Below are 13,723 nucleotides of genomic sequence, written 5' to 3'. Positions count from 1 at the left end.
GCCACAAAGTTGTCTGTAAAAAAATTTAAAAAATTTAAATTCCAACATAAGCCACTGTCCCACCAGCAGCCATCACAAGGTGCAAGATGAATTGGGTAATACAGCTTAAAACGCATTCAGTTTAGGTTAAGTCTAACTGCTATGTATTTTATAGACCTCACAGGACCAAAGGAGCACCTGCTACATGTTCTGTTACTCACAGAACAACTGCGATCATAAGGTTTATTCTGTCCTCATCTAAAGTTTTTGCTAGTCTTGGATTGCGATTTCTGTTCAGACAAGGCAAGCGGAGTTACTTGCTTTAAGATGCCACCCCCCCGCCAACATCTTTGTTGCTCTGACGTAGTGTCATAACAAAAATATCTTAAGCTGCTCAAAATATTTCTGAAAATTAACTTAATGCTTCAACTCCTGGTTTTCACTGGTATAATAAAAGTAAAGAGAAGCAGGAGGCAGAGAGTGGGATGCTTGTTGCTAGGCAATACCTAGCTCTCCTGAACTCCTACAGACTGAAATATTTATCCAGACTCCCACGAAGAATGACATCTAGCATAGAGAAAGAGGAGACGCAGCCACTTATTGAAGTACATCATGATTGAAGGTAAGAAGCAGCAGCTCTGCCACCAGCTCAGGCCCTGGGGTACCTGAGCCAAGGAGGTTGCAGTCTGCGATGGGGGAGGCGATGCAGCTCCTCCCGAACATCTACCTTGATTTCAGCTGAGCCTCCTCATGGGGCGATGCCTCCATAACTTTTATGCCAAACCAGAATGATCTCAATGCCACTGGGCTCTTGGCAGCACGAGAAAGCACATCTTTTGCTCACCTGACTGTACAGCTGTGTTGTTTTTCTGTTAGTTGGGGTTTTTTCCCCCCAAATAATTATACTCTGATAACAGGTTTCCATAGGAAAAAAAGCATGCAGCTGGCCAGATGTGGATGAATGATTCATTAACTGAACACATAACCTTCGCAAGAAGCCTGTGTGCCATGCTCCTCCCCCTCCTCCTTTTAAAAGGATTATTCAATGATTAAACTTTCAATGAGTGCTTACACAGTCTTTCAGTAGAGGCTTATAGTAATAAACATTGTTCTTTACAGGGCCTTTTATTTGACATTAATGAATTATTTTGAATTGAACAGCTTCAAGGATAAGTCCCAGACCTTCTGGGACTCAAAGATGAATTTCAAGAATCCTTTGTTCTCCCTAGAACTTAAGGGTCTGGTTTGACAAAAATAATTATATATAAATATGCTACCTTTCGTAATTTCAGAGTATTATTACTCTGGGAAGGATGATGGCCTTCAGTAATATTGAAGAAAACCTGCAACTGTATCAATGTACACAAAGAATTTTGGTATGGCAAATGAAATTAGAGTGTGTGTGCATGCGGTTATATTGCAAAGGTAAAAAAAGATTTAGTAGTTTAAATCTGGAGAACTAATGGAGTCTTCAAATGCCTGGGTTTAGGTAATAATCAGTGGTCAATCTGGAAGAGTGCAATAAATTGCAGGGAGCAGAGAAAAACACAGCAAAATACTACATCGCCCTTGATTTTTTATTCTAAAGTAGTGGTTATCTTTGACGCTCCAGCTGTCTGAACGGATAGCTCTGAAACCTTGATACTCCCTTCACAACTCTAGTTTAAATAGAATGACATTGTTTTTCGTTAGATCTAAATAAAATAAAATTTTGATAAACACAGTCACACATCACTTTGGACAGCTTCTCTGACATAAGGAAATGTTTGTGTTACACAGTGCACACGCTCAGCGCGAGGTCTCTTAGTTCACCATCTTATCCTCACACACAGTTCAAATTCCACATCAGAGTTAAAATTCTATTTTTCAGCCTGTGCACAAGGTCAAAGGACGTAGTGCGCCCTTTCTTGTTATAAGAATTACAGCTTTACACATACATATACACACACGTGCACATATATACACATATATGTACATTAATATAAAAACATGCACACATACAGCCACAAATTTCTGGTGAATTGATTAAATATTTTTTGTAAATAATTGTCTCAAAGAATCTGCTGAAAGCATACTTTCCAATATATCATCAAAACAACACAGGATTTTCAGCCAAGCTGTAAAATGTACTATGTTTCTGAACCCATAAAGAACTGGAATTAAAAAAAAAAAAGTGATCTTTTCCCCTTATCTTCAGACTTTCTTTTTCTCCTTATTTCAGACTTTCTTCAGCAAAACAGTACGTATTACTCTCCAGATAATGACTATCCAAGATTTCTACTCATAAGGGCTTATGAGCATCTGAAAGAAATTATAAAACAGTAATATTTAAAAACTGGTTATTCCTAATTTCAGGTTGGAATCATATATGTTGTGTTTCTGCATTTTGTTTGCACTTCAGACAAACCAAATGTGATTAAGTGTACTAAAAATGTAGTCAAAGTGTGAAATCCAAAAGGAAGGTATCCCACAGGAAAAGTGCTCGTGCTTCAAGTAGGGTAAGAGGGAAGAGACTTGCAGTGATTCTTCCATATCATCACGGTGGGGAAAGGGATAAATACCAACCTCTCCAGCAGGTCTTTCATCAAGATTTATTATAGCTGTTGCACAGAAAAAGACCTAATTGCACTTATTTTGCCCTGCTAATAAGGATTAGCATTACCATATGCTATCACGCACTCACCCTCTTCTCGTTTAATACCCTTACCCAAACTAGGTTTACACTTGGTCCAGAATCAAGCTGGCTCTACTTGCAGTACAGGCAGCAGTACTCACACTCACTTCTCAAAGTTGCAAGATAACCTTCATTTATACTCTAACCCATTCAAAAATAAGGATTTTCTTTATTTCCTCTTAAGAGGCTGCTGAATCCCAGGGACCATTAGAAAAACAAACAATCCTTGCACTTGTACACAGTTATAAACAAAATAGCCAGAGCTTAAGGACGATGTCACCAGTTTCCTTAGGACGTTCAGTGGAGCATCAGTTTCTGTGTGGACTGTGCATCTGATGTTTCTCCTGGTGATGGCAACCTCCCGACTACCTGATCTAAGGGAGGGTGGCTGAACACCTAAGGCCCCTTGCTACAAGACCAAAGGAACGAGCACAAATTTGCTGCAGACTTTTCCCAAAATCTGCTCTCGGTCAACCGAGCTGTAGTGAGCATCCTGTGATTTGGTAATAGAGCACAGGTATGTTTAACCTGAAAGAAAAGTCTGAAACATGAATGTCTGAAACAGATAAATCCTGCCTCAGATGGCAAATACTGCCCTTAGTGGTTCAAAATTCCGTAGAGTCTCCTCATAGCTGCCTTCAGAGGGAACACCAGGGCAATGGCAAAATCAGAACAGGAAGAAAAAATTTTAACGCTGTTTATATGTAGTAACTTATATAAACCCCGGCATGTCTTTTCCTTTTACACTGTGCAAGATGTTGCAAATAAAAGTTAAAGAACGGCGCTAACCATTACCCCACTGCGGACGAAATACCGCGCAGCTTTCACCTTACCACAGTGTCAAGCACGCTGTGCCAACTTTCACAGCAAAACCAATTCCAGAATAAGCTGTGCCCATTAAACTTGTCTTAAAAGAGGGAACGAAATCGTTCTCACAAGCGGCAGAGAAGCTACATAAGCTGTAAGTTTATGCATCATCAGAAGGTGCACGTAAAATCGGTGTTGATGCCCCCACAGCTGGCACAGGCTGCGAGAGCGAGCACCCCCATTTCACCAAGCCCCAGCCTAGAGATGGGTCCCCCCTCACCATGTCCATCAGCATAAGATAAGTTAGAAAAAGCCCAAACTGCTCAAACCAGCCTGTTTTGCTCCTCCAAAATAGAGGTAGCAATAAGCACGAGGCAACATTGACTTCTCTAGCTAGCACAGCCACAGCAGCTAAGGGAGAACAGGCTCTCAAAACTTACCACAAAGTTGGGAAAAATAAGCAAAGAAAACCAAGCAAACACTATTCAAAGCTGTGATATGCATTGAAGAAACCCAACCATCCCATTTCCAGGCTCAAAGTTATGCTTCCAAGAAAAAAAGAAAGTCAACATCTAAATGCACCTTGCCCTACATAGCAGGTAGTTACGTTCAGCTCCTACTCCCACCTTTGCTCAACCCACCATAAACTTCATCACCGCATTCGATAAAATTTGGGCCCCTTCTTTTGCTTTCCATTAGAAATGTACCAATAAAATACTTTTTCAAGAAAACAGCATGATATCTATGTACGTGAAGGTGTGGGTACATATTCAGGCTCTAAACTGGGGGCACTGTGTGACAGCAGTGATGCTATTAATCAGTTTAAGGAGTCTATTTGGCTGGCATCCTACAAATGGGGCTGATGAGTGTCTATTTTAATTGGAAGGTACACTCTCTAAAATCGATCAATTGACCATGAGTGTTTCGATTAATCATTTTTAATGTCTTTTCTCCTAGCCTGTCCCTTCTTGAAAGTGCAGATTAGCATTATTACTAATAATTATCCATCAGCATATTGTACGTAAAAAGCTCAGAAAAGGGAGAAATTCCATATCTAAGTATACAACATTCCAATCAGGCATTGGCCAGCTCAAAACAGCTTCGCTACCAGATTCAGTAGCTACAAATCTTTTAATAATAATTTGAAATCCCAAGAAAGTCACTGAAGCATACTCACGCTCTTCATCTCTTTAAAACTGACTCCAGTACTGTTCCTGGAGAATTTCCTCTGGAAGCTCTCCATCCCAGCATTTCAAACTTCCCAACAGACTGTAAAGCTCAGCGCAAGCCATGATTAACCTAAGGAAAAAGATGCATCTGTTCGAAGATCTACCTGATACGTACCTGGTCCAATTCCACTGGCCTCCCTAGCCCTTGTCGTTTCTCTCCTTGTTCTAATAGCCCTTGTATTTTCGACAGGAGACACAGCTGCTCTGGTTATTCTCCTGTCCTTGCTTAAATGGAAATATATTTGTTTCTCCCCTATCTGATAGTTCCCCCATCACGTAGATTTTTTTGGGGGGCAGGGGGACAATGGGGAGTAATTCAATGTACTGTTTCATTCAGTACTCCAAGGTAGAATTCATCTGCCCATCTGACTACATATTCAAGTGCAAAAAACATAAGTAGCCTGATTTCCAAAGGTAATTTGTACTTTCCAGTCCCCTACTGAGATCACTGCAGCAGCCTGCAGGACTCACCATCTGCATGCTGTAAGCCAGTGCCATTTCATTCTGCAGACCAACATGGGCAAACAACCCCTTTAACCATGGCTCAGTAACTATTCATGTTCACAGCCCAGAAACTATAACCTGAAGAGTAACTTTAGCGGATAAAGTTCTTGCCAGTTGGCGGGTTCACCTCGCCTACCTACAGACGCTTACACCTGCGCTAGCTGCCCTTCATGGCTCTGCAGTTAAAGGAGAGAAAGAGGCAGTGCAAGGGGCCTGAGTCACTGTCATTTCAGTCAGTCCAGTGACCGCTCTTGACCAAAAAGTATTTTAAATAAAATGGTACTTAGTTGTCTGCAGAGTGAAGGGTGCTACAAGTTTTAAGAGCTTTGGTTTTTTAAACAAATCTTGGGTTCCTTTGTTCTCGCGACCAAAACCTCCTATTTTTAAGACTTCAAAAGCCATCGTTTTCAATGGAGCCAGGCAGACTTGGAAAGGGATCCCATTTTTAAAAGAGCTTCGAGAAAAAAGAAAAATAAAAAGTAACTTGAGCTGGTTAAATACTACTGTCAAGCAGGAACAGGCAACACCGCCCACTCTAAACTTCCTGCATACCAAGGTGATACATAGAAGTTAATACAAATACACTGCTCATCAGTTATATGGACACCATCATAAGAAAATTTATTACAAGAATCAAAAACTAAGGGTGGTCAGGAAGTCACATTGCTTGGTTTATTAAACTAGAGAGGAAAGCACTCCAAAGAAATAATCCTGTATTGCACAGAGGAACACACAATTTAAAAAACCAAGGATTTTCTTCCTGGAGCTCCTGGAGTTTGGCCAGGCTGGCTAGTCCCATACTCTGTGTCACCCCAATGAAGCCAATCAATCCCAATTTACGCTCCCGCCATTCCAATTACAAGCTTTCAAGTGGACTCATCATATTTAATTATCTTTCAGGGAAGAGGGTGCAACAAATAAATTATTAAACAGCATTAATAAATAATTTAATAACAATAGAAGACATGAATACCAGAGGAGATTACCACTGAGGAGAACCGGGGGGGGGGGGGGGGGGGGGGGGGGCTGGGTCGTGGTTTTTTTTTGTTTTTTCCAATATTCCAAGTGTAACAGAAAACCAACGGAGACATGACAGTAAGCAGTAAGGACACTGTTTCGAATGAAGCATGCCTCTGGAAAGGCTCAAAGACTTCTACCCAAGACACCCGAAACTATTCCTGGCTAACCACCACAATCCGTAACCTCTATAAACCATCCTGACTCAGAAAAACATCAATGACAAACAACTACACTCACCACTTCCCTGAGGATCAAGTTCAGCAACACCCCTGACAAGCAAAGCTTTTGGTTTTTATCAATTCCCTTTGATTACTTTTTTGATTTGCAGGTAACACCTGGCAGAGTACATGACTTAAACTGCTTAACAAAGTCATCAAACTAACTGGCAGTAGCAGAAATGCGTTAGCTGAAGGTGTACCTGGGACTACACCCATCCTCAGTTTAATTCCAGAAATACACCTACCTGGTGTTTTGAAATGATGAGGAAGCTCCCAAAATACATTAACTATTGAAAAATATTCCTATAATTTGATTAAATAAGAGATAGCGAACACAGCTTTTGCTGTTACAATAACACCGATTTCAAGTGGTTGCCCCTCATTTACTGTCAGTGCCACAGAGTTCCCCCAGCCCTTTCTCCCAACTACTCCCTTCAGTTACACCCGTTCTGCTTTCCACGTTACCCAACACAGAAACGCTGCAGTTTGTCCAGATCTCAAGCCTCAAGCGTCCTCCCTTCTCTCTCAGGTTCCCAATCCCTACAGCCACCCTTGAGACACAGCCACCACCAGACCCTGCTCCCATTGACACTTGACCCAGGCGGGGAAATCCTCCCATCTTGACTGCTGGATGTCCTTTTCCGTCTCCTTTGCTGCCAGGGGGGTGCTTCTAGTACACAAGCGGGCATCGCAAGGCAGCAGCCCCTCCGGCACAAGCGTGGTTGTCCCCTGTGCACACCTGGGCGTCAGTGCCACAACTGGCACCTTCAGCCACAAACTTCAGGGGTGTGGGGCTGTTAACCAGACCACCCTTTTCTCACCCCAGGGAGTGAGCAGTCTCATGCCCCACTGCCTTACATTCAGCGGCTTCAAAATAGTTTAAAATTATAATCTAAAACAAGGCAATGAACAGTTTGTAAACCCAACACTCCTCCATGACTTGTCCCACCTACCCTCATCACTGCTCTTACCACAGCTCTTCCTTCATCCTCTTCCCTGACCTTCCTTCTTTTGCAGACCACTCATCCACCAGCGCCACTCCAACAACCACCCTCTCACAGTTTCACTGAGACTGGCTTTATTCCCGTTAAAAAGACAAATTCTGACTCCATCCTGCTGTTTAATCCACCACTAACTATGAAAGATTTCAAGGTTCTTTTTTTTTTATACGAAAGATAATTATTTCTTCTATATCCTAAGTTGTGCTCCTGATTATTCACTGGATACAAATAATCTCTGTTCTCCATATTTTGAGCTTTCAATATTCTGAATTCAGAATTCACTGCTAGCAGTACAGGGGGCTGGTGCTACCTGCTCCAGGACACCACCGAAACAGAACCTGTCTCACACGATGCTCTCCTGTTGAAAAGGTTTTGTTACCAAAGACAAAGCAATTATAAAAGCATCACTACAGGAGTAAACTTCAGTTAACACCACCACCACCCACAACTAAAGTACTGACGGCGGTCCAGAGGCGAACAGCAAATATTGCTGCAGGCTGCAATATTAACACGTTCTGAGAACGGTCTTACTAAAAGCAGAGGTAGCTGCAATAGTCTTTGTAATAAACATAAGGAATACTGCAAACAACTAACACTCCCACAAAGTGGCAAATGTCATCATCCTAATGATAACCCCTACAGAGTTGCATCCTGTTGAGTTACCACAATTAAGATTCTGTTAAAATGCCCATTAGAAATGTCTATTTTTAATTAACTGTAATTCAGTCTTACAACAGGAAGCAGGTTATAACTTGCTGATTTTTATATGACAATGAATTAAGGATTAGAAAACAAAATAAATGTTAGTTTCTTGGGGGGGAGAAGGAAATCAAGCCAATTTTAATATACATGAGAGAAAGTAATATAAGTCAATAAAAATAAAAATCGTGAATTTTGGTTACATAGACCAAGTTTTATAGATAATAAAAAGCAAACCACTGAAAATAACACTCCCAGAAGTGTACATTTACAATTTAAAAAAAAAAAAAACAAAGCAAAACACAAAAATCAGTGTTACAGCCCTGAAGTTAATACCAGAGAAAATATAGAAGTGAAAACAATGTCTACATACTGGATCACGCTCTTCTAGATCCTTCAAGGGTTAGCTTCAAAAAACAACAAAAAAAAAAAGTTTGCATGTGGACATACGCACAAACCCACACAAGGAACGCATACCAAAGGGTTAAAATCCAAACTGCTCCCACCAGGGCTATATTCAGCACAGGCCTACTCCCACCCCTCCCTGGCCCATCAGGCCTTGGTACCCAACTGAAGGCTTACAGCTGGGGAGGGCAAACAGGGCAAGGCTTCTTGCATTTATGGGCCATTTTCACCAGCTGCATCACTTCTATTCTTAGTCCCGCTGATGCATTACGGTCAGATTATTTTGCTTCTCCAGCTGTATTTTCCAATCTAACATACAGAGGAAGCCCACTTTTCTCATCTCTCTTTCCCTTATCAACTGACCAAGTGACAATAACACAAGATCGGTCCGGTGATTCATCCGCCCGTCCGCTTTCACATCCCGCTGCTCACAGCAGGCACGCTAAAATACAAGTGTCAAGCAGTCAGGAAATCTTGACAGGCCCCTAATCTTTAGGGTATCAAACACGGTAAGTCATCCTCTTGTATGGAAAAATCTCATGGATTGGGGCCAGCGGTTTAAAGGGCTTTGACACGCAGAGAAGGATTAGAACAAGCCGGCACCATTTCAAAATGAAAAAGCAGCAAGGTCTGGCTTCCTAACAAGCAAATTCACTAAAAAGCCACAAGCTTAACTGGAAACATCTTAACCTGCAGTATGTCAGCAAATACTAAGTACGCTCTTTTAAACACATACTGAAAGAAATAATGTATTTTTTTCCATGTTGTTTTTCTTATCAGGGTTTGAAAAGAGCCCACAAGGAAACATTACATTGAATGAGTTCGGAAGGAGTGTATTAACTAAATAGAGAAGCACGTTTGTACTAATATCCAGGGATGACATTTGCAAACATCTTGTTACTATCCTGTAAATGCCTTCAAAATACACAAACATCTCTAGACTGTACCAGGGATGCAACAGTTTCACAGAAGCTGCTCTTGAGAAGTGTCCTGAAGACCAGCACGCCGGCGATGGCGACGGCGGTACCAGCTTTGTCTTCTGAGCTTTTTCACGCTTGGGACCCAGCACTCTCAGATGAGCGCCATTTCTGGGTTCAGAAAAGAAAAAGAGAATAAATTTTCAAAATAAAAGACTGAACAGACAGTCATAGCATGCCCTCCCCTCCTCTTGAGGAGGGCGATGAAGAAAAAAAGTAGCCATGTTGAGTCTCGTTACGGGGTTAGAGCAGTAGGTGGTAAGAAGGACGGAGCAACACAAACCCTTACACAGGTGATCATAAAAGTCTCTTGTAGGCATTGGAAAGCAAGACAGGGCCCTGAGCTGGAGAAGGCTTGCTATGGACCTCAGCAGGAGACCACTGCCATGCTGCCTCTCTGGGGCTCAGCATCCTGCCCACGTCATCCTCTCCCCTCACCTCCCTTCCCATCCCCCAAGCTAGACCAAGACAAAAGACCTCCTCCATAGGAGTGAGAGGCATTAACACTAAATTAAACTAAGTTAAGCTTCAAGCAGCTGATCAATATTAGCTTGAGCTTAAGGTATGACCGCCCTGGAGACAAGGTCCAGCAGACCACAGCATTTTCTGAGCTGTTCCCGAACTGCAAGCAATTAGCAAGAGTGGGACGGCATAGCTAGGGAAGCATCAGTCTTCCTCCTCTGCTCCTGCTAGGAGTGTGCCAGATCAGGGTCCTTATCACCTGGATCTCCACTGCTTTCACAGCTTCATTTTCTCTGTTGCCACCTAAAGAGCCATCAATAGAGAATTCACACAAATCATAAAAACTAGGATGAAGGAAACCTCAAGAGATCATCCTGTCTCTCCCTAGCAATTCACACCACTGTGATTACCTCAAAAATCATTACATCTTCATTATATCCATTATAGACAAGTTTCAAGAACTGAATCACTGGACCTGCAAAGCAAAACTGCCTGTAGCACCAAGACTCACCCTCATTCACTCTGAAGACAAAACATCTGCTTCAACTTACCATCAGGACCACAAATAGAACAAAAATAGTCAGTGTATGTGGGCTGGGAGTTTGCCAAGAGCTCTGATATTTACTTCAATTGTTCCCGTAGACATCTATAAAGTAAACATTTTTCAATGGAAAATTAGGATTAAACCCCCCACAAAATATGACTAATTCCAATAAATTCTATGCCTTTTAAGGATGTTTTGCAGATCAACTAACACACATGATGTCTGCAAAATATTTTGAAGATTAAAAGCAATATAAATTATTATCACGAAGATTTGGCTGTTAAGAACAAGATGGAAGTAAGGAAAATATATTTTCATTCCTCAATATGATATGAAATAATACAGTAGTCTTAAATGGGAAAAAAAAAACCAAACCCATACACAATAGCAGTCAGTCCTCCATTTTCTTAAAAACTGATTTGGTACACAAGCTTTATGATATGTGCCCCCAAAAACCAACAATGGGAGTGGCAAAAGGCAGTTCCTCCATGAAGAAGTCTGTGTTCCCCTGGCTAACTCCATTTCCCAGAAGAGGCACGGCTGTTGCTAACCCTAGCCAGATGAAGTTTCCGGATACTGTTGAACTCTCCAATACTGGCACATCTAGGTCATTAAAAAGGTCCCTGGAGCTGATGATCTTAATTGTTTGTGATCCCTAGTGAAATACAAAGTCAGTATTGGGTCCATGTATTTTATTTTATTTTTTTATTTTAACGCATCTCAACTCAAGGTATGTAAAGATGAAGTGTAAATCTGTATGACCAAACAGGCTATATGTTAATAAAGAACAGTAGTGAATGCACTCAAAATAACACTATTCTCACCACTAAAATAAAAATCTTTTTAGTACAGTAAAAGGACACATGGAAATGTAGGCATCCTCAAGGTAACCACATACAGAAGGTGTTACTACTTTGTACAGACACTTCTAAAAACCTCTGATCTCTTGGGATTTCATACATCTGATTAGTCACACCCAGAGAATCACCATAAGTAATACCACAATTTTTTTCTATTGCACACACAAAACCTTGCAAACTACTTTTTTAATATTAGAACTTGATCATACAATGTTAATATTGTTTTAGGTATAAGGATCCCGGTCATTATATATATATATATATATACACATACATATACATACACACTCTAATTGGTAATGGTCAGACAGAATGTTTCACTCCTGTACTACGCCATGGAGATGCACTGTCTGAAAAAGACATTAATAAATCCATCAGTTCAAGTATTCATCTATACTGAGCAATTAGGTAACTTGTAATTACCCTCCCTTATATGCTACAGTCACCTAAGAAAATGCTGTTAAAAGCAGTAACAAACATCAATACTCACTTGTGAAAGACAAGGACAGACTAACAGGAATGGAAAGGAAATAGCAGGAAGGGAACCAGAAGAAAAAGACTCAAATGCCACTGAAAAGTAGAGAAGAGAACTGAATTCGTGTTTAATGCAACTCGCCCTACTGTATTTGCATTTCCTCTGCTTCTCAGAAATGGAAACAGAGGAGTATTAATGATAGTGAAGACCATCTAGCTTACTGCCACCACGGAAAAAATCATCAAGCCCTAGAGTATAAAACTAGGGTTATAGTACCTCTTTAAAAAGACTAAACAACACTAAAATACAGCAAATGGAAAACTATCCTTTACATTTATTTTGCTCTGTTCATTTCCCTATGTAAGTCTAATATTTTTTTAATGAGATTCTTTCCAGGGAAGTAGCAGATGAGTCCAGCAGCTGACTGCTATTTTGTGCCCGTGCACTCCTATCGACTTTAAAACAGGTGTATCTGTGAATTTTTGCTTGCTTGCTCGCACTCCAGTGCCCCGGCTTTGCCATTTTTAGCGATTCCTTCCTGTGTGAACGAGCCCGAGCGTCGGGTTTTCTTTCACACGCTGACAGGAAGCCCTGCCGCTGAAGTTGCAAATGGTGCACCGGGGAGAGGTGCAAGGTAGCGGCATGACAAAGACATAAGTTTTTCATATTAATCTATATCTAAAGAGAAAAACAGAGAAATGGGATAATAGATACGAAGTCTAGAAGAGAAAGGGTTGAATTTGCTATCTAGAGTAAAGCAAAGAGGAGATAATAGCAAAGAAGTCTCAGCATATGGTGGAACAAGAGGAGGACAGGACAAAGCATCAGTAAAAGGAAGGAAAATACCACGACCTTCAAAAGCCAGGACTGCCTCCCGCAAATATCCCACATGCAAGTTCTCTGTATGTGAAATACAGGCAAGGAAGGTCTGTGGGGAGTTATGAAAATATGAGCTGAATGAGCACCTTGCAGACGGTTGACAGAGGCAGAGTGATTGAAATAAAGCCCTTAAGAGCAAGGGAATCCGAGGGTGCTAGAATAAAATCATTCTTTTAACACCACCTAAAAAAAAATCCGGAAGATTTACAAGGGAGAAATATTACTACTCTGAAACCCGTATGATTCATTATGTACACCGTTGTCCTTCACCTCCAATTACTGGACTACAAAGTAGGCAGAAAACAAGCTGGACCACTGGCTTCAAAATACATTCACCAGCTACTCAAAGTCCTACTAGTAGCCAGTTTCTAGGTACCAGTACTGTGTAGGACAGCTTCATTAACAATCAGTATGATGAGGCAGAGAACACCCTCAGCAGGTTTGCAGATAACATAAGATTCGGGGAAGTGGTCGGTACACTCGAGGGCAGTGTTGCCATTCAGAGGGACCTCAGCAAGTTGGAGAAACAGTTTGGCAGGAACGTTGTGAAGTTCAGCAGAAGTAAACAGCAGGTCTTGCGCTTGGGGAGGAATAACTCCATGCACCAGTACATGCTGGGGGCCGACCAGCTAGCAGCTGGGCAGAAAAGGAGCTGGGGGTCCTGAAGGATGACAAGTTGATCACGAATCAGCAGTGGGCCCTTGTGGAAAAGGCAGCCAACAGCACCCTGGGCTGCACTAGGAAGAGCATCACCAGTAGGTTGAGGGAGGTGATCCTCCCTCTCTGCTCAGCACTGGTGAGACACATCTGGAGTGCTGGGTCCAGTGCTGGGCTCCCCAGTACAAGACAGACATGAACACACCAGAGGAAGCTCAGGACAGGCCACCACGTTGGCCGGGGCTGGAGCACATGGGGCTTGTGGACAGGCTGGGAGAGCTGGGGTTGTTCAGCCTGGAGAAGAGGCGGCTTGGGAGGAGAGGAGGATCTTAC

General features: G+C 41.8%; 1 protein-coding gene across 11 annotated transcripts in view; it reads right to left on the bottom strand.

Annotated features, from left to right (window-relative positions):
• The window catches only part of KLF12 (KLF transcription factor 12), a 247,864-nt gene that overhangs the window by 182,062 nt on the left and 52,079 nt on the right, over positions 1 to 13,723 (bottom strand). Inside the window, exon 2 of one of the 11 annotated variants that reach the window (XM_087757470.1) lies at positions 4,638 to 4,759. The exons of 8 other annotated variants lie outside the window; for them this stretch is intronic. The gene's annotated coding sequence lies outside the window, so the exon portion shown is untranslated. Of the gene's footprint in view, positions 1 to 4,637; positions 4,760 to 8,504; positions 8,524 to 9,483; positions 9,503 to 13,723 lie in introns of those variants that run through there. 2 more of the 11 variants (XM_087757474.1, XM_087757473.1) reach the window with 2 other exon arrangements.

The sequence above is a fragment of the Nipponia nippon genome, unplaced genomic scaffold (genome assembly GCF_047370975.1).
Source record: "Nipponia nippon isolate SJK-2023a ecotype South Korea unplaced genomic scaffold, ASM4737097v1 scaffold_2, whole genome shotgun sequence".
NCBI lineage: Eukaryota > Metazoa > Chordata > Aves > Pelecaniformes > Threskiornithidae > Nipponia > Nipponia nippon.
This window is presented reverse-complemented; position numbering and strand designations above follow the sequence as displayed.